General features: G+C 42.0%; 1 pseudogene; it reads left to right on the top strand.

Moving 5' to 3' along the window:
* Positions 1 to 2,617: 2,617 nt before the first annotated feature.
* LOC119245596 (heterogeneous nuclear ribonucleoprotein A/B-like) lies at positions 2,618 to 3,766 on the top strand (annotated as a pseudogene).
* The last annotated feature ends 3,249 nt before the right edge of the window (positions 3,767 to 7,015 follow it).

Below are 7,015 nucleotides of genomic sequence, written 5' to 3'. Positions count from 1 at the left end.
TAGTCTCGGCTACAAGCCACACACCGCATTCACCCCCAGGATGCACTCACTCTGGAATTGGTGATTCTATACTGTTGGGGTAATCGCCAACCCTCAGGGTTTCTGTCTGCAGTTGCTCCAACACTCGGCTTTCATAGCCACCAATGTGACTTGCAGACCCCTGCACTCAGGCCAACCCACTGCACAAGCACATGGGTCCGGGATCCAAACTCTACATTCGGCTTGGGCTCCACCCCAAGCCACGTTCCCCACCTGTCCCCCAAGGACAGGTACCTCAGCTCCTCACCCTCACCCGAGAATGAGCAGGGCATCACCCACAGGTGATTTTACGAGACTCACTGTCCTTCCTCGGCTTACTTAGTGCTTAGCAGCCACTCAGGGCTTCCCAAACTTAACATCAGTACCAGCTTGTGCCTTCTCAGTTGGCTTTTCTCCTCTGCCTAGCTGCTGGGCATACACAGACTGCTTTTGGCCATCAAGGCCCAGTGGCCACCCCCAGATTCCCAAAAAAACATAACCTGCTAAGGTCCTCCTCCTTCTGGCGGGATTGTAAGTCTAAGTTCATCAGTCTAAGTCCATTAGTCCAAGTCTGTTGGCCTCTCCCTGCATCAACACTGGTGAGCTCCAAATCATGGTTCTCTCTTCCTATGATTCTTGCTGCCTCAGGGGTCATTGGCTGGTCCACTCGGGTGTCTCCTCCACATAAAGTCTTGTCCCACAGCCTCTGAACCTTGTCCCTCTCCTGTGCCGCCATGACACCTCCAGCGTTGTCACAGGCAAACAGTCTGTTACTCCTTAGCCCCTCCAGGTCTTCGGAGGGCTCCATATCCATCTGCATGGATCATGCTGCCGACTACGCCAATTGTAAAGGCAGGAATGACCGCTGAGCAGGTTTTCTGATTCAGCACACCTGATAAAGGAGGAGTCAGAGTCCTCAGTGGCTTTCACAGGTCTTTTATTGGGATTTACCTGGTACACAGCAGGCAAGGGTGCTGGGGGCCGGGAAGCTGGCAGTCCTCCCAGCCCCCAGAAAATCCTCACTCTGTCTGGGCTCTCCAGTGATCTCTGCTTCTGCTTCTGCTTCTGTGCTTCTCTCGCGGCTTCTCTTTCGGCTTCTCTTTTGGCTTCTACTAGCGTCCCTGTGATTCTGCCCTTAAAAGCCCAGTCTTAGTCCAGATGAATCCCATCTACCTATGCCCACATCCTACTCCAGGTGCCCGCCATCAGGCATGCATTCAGGACCACAAGGATCCATCATCTCTCCTGATGGCAGGAGGGCAGAAAAGCCTGACATTTTTCCTTACTCTACAGTGGCCCACTGACATCATCAATGATGAGTCATCATGCCCTGTCCTAGCATGTTAAAAGAGGGTGAGGTGAAACCTATGGAAACTGCAGGCGCTACTAAGAATGCATTTAGGGGCAGGTTAGGCACAATGCAGGTTATCTATGATCTGGCAGATGGGTAAAGGAGGAGTCCTGGAGCCCTCAGTGGGTTTCTCAGACTTTTATTGAGCTGTTACATATATATAGCAGCAACCAGGCACACAGCAGGTAGGGTTGCGGGGGGGCCAGGAGGCCAGAAAGCCTCCAAGCCCCCAAGCCCCAGGCAAGTCTTCACTCTGGGCTTCTCTGGCTTCTTTCTCCCCTTCTCTCTCCTGAAGCTCAGGGCTTCCAAATCTCAGCACCCACTTTTGCCTTTCTAAGTTGCCCTTTTCCCTCTGCCTAGCTGCTGGGCAGTACACAGGCTGCTTTTAAACACCGTGGTCCACTGGCCACCTCAGATTCCCATCTCGTGGGGTATACAAACAATACCATCCTCCCCTAGGGTCCCCAAAACATTACCCTGACAAAGTTCCTCCGCCTTTGGTGGGATTGTAAGTCCAAGTCCATCAGTCTTTTCCTGCATCAGCACTGGGCAAGCTCCGAATTGTGGTCCTTTCTTCCCCGACGATTCTGATTCTGCTGCCTCAGGGGTCTTGGGATGGTCCTTGTGGGCCATATCCTCCTCCACTTGAGGTCTTGTCCTGCAGCTCCCGGACCTTGTCCACCTCCTGTGCTCCTGCAGCATCTTCGGCTCTTTCCATAGCTCCTAGACTCTGGTCACCACCTGTGCTGCCATGGCACGTCCAGCGTTGTCACAGGCAAACACAGGCTGCTCCTCAGTCCCTGCTGAGGTCTTCAGATGGCTCCATCCCTGTCTGCATCAGAACATCCTGTCAACTTACGCCAGTTGTAGTGGCAGGAAGGGCACAGAGCAGGTTTTCTATGATCCAGCATATGGGTAAAGGAGGAGTCCTGGAGCCCTTAGTGGGTTTCTCAGGCTTTTATTGAGCTGTTACATATATAGCAGCAACCAGTTACATGGCAGGCAGGCCGGTAGGCCTCCAAGACCCCAGCAAGTCTTCATTCTGGGCTTCTCTGGCTTCTTTCTCCCCTTCTCTATCCTGCCTCTCTACTGCTTCTGCTTCTCCTGGTGACTATCTCAATACTCCTCCCACAACCCACAGAAGTAAATAAGATAGTTTGCAACAATGTGACAACTGCAGTTGCCCCATCAGACAGGGCAATCCTAATGGTAGGAGGGCAGGAAAGCCTGAAAACCATTTACCCTACAATGCACAAGAGGCAAGTAGTATCCAGGCTCTGGATATCAAAGTGTGCACTTCATGCCAGCAGTCAGAATGGCACCAAGGGCAACCAAATCAATACCAGCAAGAAGGTGCATGTGGGGAAAATGTTAGTTGGTAGTCTGAACTGAGATACCGGCAAAAAGGAACTAAATGATTATTTTACCACATTTGTAGACAGTCTTGACAGTACTGGCCTGTCAAAAGGATTCCGATCTATCCTTTCAAAGATACAGCCAGTAAAATATATATATATATATATATATATATATATATACAGCCAGTGTGGAGGTCTTTGAGCAGAAGGAGCACAGATTGGATAGCCAAGTCACTGGCCCCCAAGAGACCATGGCAATGAAGAAGAACTCAATAAAGAAAAATTTCATGGGGGGTCTGAATCCCAAAGCCACTGAGGAAAATATTAGAGAGCATTTTGGCTAGTTTGGGGAGAATGAAGCCATTGAGTTTCTAATGTATCCAAAGTTGAACAAGAGACAGGGCTTTGTTTTCAGCACCATTAAAGAAGAGTGTTGTGCAACATGCCAGGTTGGGTAGATTCATTGTCAGTACTCACAGAGAGAAAGAGAATTTGATAGATTTTGCAGCCTTTAATGCTGAAACAGGGGACAGGTTACACAACGAGGCAGAGAGAGATTCCAGAGACTCCAACACTGAGAGAGGCAGAACAGCAACCCTTTATACTGTTAGCCTAGCTAACCCCCTTTATACTGTTAAGTGCCCATAGCCACACAACTGATACATTGTTGCAAATGCAAGGCTCACCTATTGTTTGCTAGATGTCTGAATGGTGAAAAACATGGCATTTGAAGGTATGGGCTGCTTGTTGTATGGAAGGCAAAAAATAGCCTGCTTTTAATTCATTTCCCTTACGAAGAGGGACTGAAAAAAGTTCTGGAGAAAAAGTTCCATACCAACAGTGGAAGCAAACCTATAATCAAGGTGGCCCAGCCCAAAGAGGACTATCAGCAGCAACAACATGGTTGTGGGGGTTTCAGGAACTTTAATCAAGGGAACCCAGATAGTGGTGGGGCAGCATAAGTGGAGGGCAGGGAAATACAAAATACTGAAAGATCTAGCAATATGGTGGCCACCAGAATAACTATAAGCCATACTGAGTCTTTTGCAGTAGTGTCAGCTGACCACATGCTTTGTTTAGATATCAAGTGAACACAATCTTGTACCAAATTTAACTTGGCAAACTTCCTACGGCCTGTCCCATGTGCATCTGACTTAAAATTTTCTCTTGGAAATCACTTTCCTGTTTACTATTTCCAGAGCTTGAGTTGTTTTAGGCAGCATGTGGTTCTCAAGCCAGAGTGGCAATATGGGCTGATTTTAAAGCCAAATACCCAGAATCAGGTTGGAGGGTCTGCTTTCCATTGTCACTCTGCAACCTGAACCTGTGGACCCAGATTGTAAAGACTAAAAGTGTATTTCAGGAAACCAATGTCACCTTTTTTTCCACAATTTAATTTTATATTATTTGTGTTATACATTTCCTGTAATGGAAGTGTTAATTTTATGGTATTTGCTTGGTAACTTGTGGGTACCTTTTGGGAATGTGTAAGATATTATATACTTGTCCTTATTTTCTCACAGCCTGGCTATTGAAGCTATCCAAACTTTTTTTTTTTTTTAAAAAAAAAGATTTATTTCTTTATTTATACAAGCACTGGGTACAATCAGAATCGTGTGAGGGTGAGAGAATTCACCAGAGTCAGAGTGGAGAGCAGAGCAGGCAGACTGACGAAGAACACTGCTCAAGGGAGCAGCGGGCAGCAGGAGAGGTCTGTGTGCCATGTGGGACCCTCACCAGGTGGCCGGGGATTGAACCAGCGCTGCAGAGGCTGCAGGCAGCTTCACAACCCAGCGCTCAACCACTGTGCCACAGGGGAGGCCCATATCCAAACTTTTGAATTAAAAATTTTAATTCCCTTGAAAAAATCACTGGGCAATTATATCTACAACCACTATATCTTTCCTGCAATTTTGGCAATTTAAATACATATTTATATAAGCTTATGACTTCCAAGGTTTCTGCTTAAGAATTAACATATAATTTTACTGAAGGTCCATTGTATGTGAAGAATTGCTCATGTTTTGCTGCTTTGGCAATTTTTTTTTATTTTTGACTTGATAATTTTATTAGGTATCTTTGTCTGGTCTCTTTAGATTTAATGGTGTGGCATTTATAGAGCCTTTGATTTGTAGAGTTATTTGTTTCATCAAATTTAGGAACTTCAAACCGTTATCTTTTCAAATAATATTTCTGTTCCTTTCTGCTGATCTCTACCATGAGACTTACCATATATAGATATTGACCCATTTGATGGTATTCCACAAGAGCGCTGTGTTCTATTTATGTCAATTTTGTGTTTTTTCTGTTCCAAAGATTAGGAATTTTAATAATCCAATCTTTTAATCTGCAGATTATTTTTTCAGTCTGCTAAAATCTGTTGTTTAAATCTTCCAGTCAAATAAAATAAAGAAGAACTAGTTAAAAAAAATAATGCTACATAACATTTTTGAACCTTTTTAAAATTTTCATTTATTTTTGGTTAGCCTCATCTCTGTCATATATTACTGATATTTTTCCATTGATTTTTCCTTGTACTTTTTTCATATTTTTATTGAGGTAACAGTTGTTTACAACAATATAGTTTAGAGGTACTGGTTGCTACTTCTTCAAATGTATATTAATACATATACCCTCTACCAAAACACCATAACTCTACCAAATAGTCCATTGGGATCCCTCTCCCTGTTATTCCTCACTCACCATGCTTCCAAACTTGTAGCTTCAATTATCAAATCAGACTTTTATCATATGTCTTGGTTTTGTCTCTGTATTCCACATATGAGTAAGTACCCAGCATTTGTAATTCTACTTTAGACTTATTTCACTTAACATATTCTATACTAGTTCCATCCATGTTGTCATAAATGGTAAGATTTCATTTTTATAGCTACATAGTGTTCCATCTTCTAATTCACTCCTATGACTTTGGGCACTTAGGATGCTTCCATACCTTGGTTAGTGTAAATCCAGCTGCAGTAAACATAGGGTTGTATATAAGTCTTCAAAATCGTTATTTTCAACAAGCAACTATAAACCAGAGACACACTTTGGCCAGGGGGGTGGGAGAAGGGAGTAGGATCAAAACAAAGGTGGTGGGAATTGTATGGGGACTATAACCAAGATGAAAATGCATACATTGTGCAAAAATGAAAAATGATGTAAAAAATATATAAAATTTGAAAAATTTAAAAAAAACCACAAAATAGTGATGTTTATTCTTCAAATAGATATGTAGGTGAATGATTGTTGGATAATATAGTAAAAATATTTTTAATATTTTAAGAAACCTCCTTAATGACTAGACAAGTCTATATTCCCATTTTTAGTATATAAGTTATCCTTTTTCCTCCAAATTCTCACCAACACCTGTCATTTCTGATATTTTTGATATGGGCCTATCACAGGTGTGAGATAGTTTTGATTTGCATACCCTGTTGATAAGTGATGAGTATTTGTTCATGTGTCTTTTGCCTAATGTGTATCTTGTTTGGATCAGCACCTATTTAGATCTTCTATACATTTTTTGCCCATTTTTAAATTGGGGGTTTTTGTTTTTATTTTGTTGAGTTGTATGAGTTCTTTGTCTTAATATTTTCTCCCATTCAGTAAAATTTCTTTCCATTATGATAACTTCTTTCACTGTGCAATGTGTTTTTGGGTTGATGTAGTCCCATTGTTTATATTTGCTTATGTGTCCTTGCTTTTGAAGTCAAGTCCTCAAAGACATTTCTGAAACCAATGTTTCTCAGTATTTTCCTATGAATTCTTCTGTGAGTTTAAATGTATTACATCTAAACCTTTAATTAATACTCAGAAAATTTTTGTGGTGTGTGATACTGAGTTTAATTCTTTTGTTTGTGACTGTACAATTTTCCCAACATCATTTGTTGAAGACTTTCATTTCTCTAATGTATATTATTTGTCATAGACTAACTGTCCATGTAAGTGTGGGTTTATTTCTGGCTATTAATTCTCTTCCATTGGTTTGTGTGTCCATTTTTATTCCAATACCATGCAGGTTTGAGTACTATAGCTTTGTAGTATCATTTGAAGTCTGGGAGTATGAAACATCCATTCTTTCTCTTTTTTCCTATGATTGCTATGATTATTCATGGTCTTTTGTGGTTACATATACATTTCAGAAATATTTGTTCTATTTTTTGAAGAATGCCATTGTAAAATTTATAGAAATTTCATTCAATTTATATGTTATAAGTTTCATTCAATTTATATGTTAACATTTTAAAAATGTTAATTTTTCCAGGCTTGATTAGGGAATACTTTC

This window comes from Talpa occidentalis, unplaced genomic scaffold (assembly GCF_014898055.3).
Source record: "Talpa occidentalis isolate TD23 unplaced genomic scaffold, MPIMG_talOcc4v2.1 talOcc4.15, whole genome shotgun sequence".
NCBI lineage: Eukaryota > Metazoa > Chordata > Mammalia > Eulipotyphla > Talpidae > Talpa > Talpa occidentalis.
The sequence above is the reverse complement of the archived record's forward strand: the minus strand, read 5'-3'. Positions and strand labels throughout refer to the sequence as shown.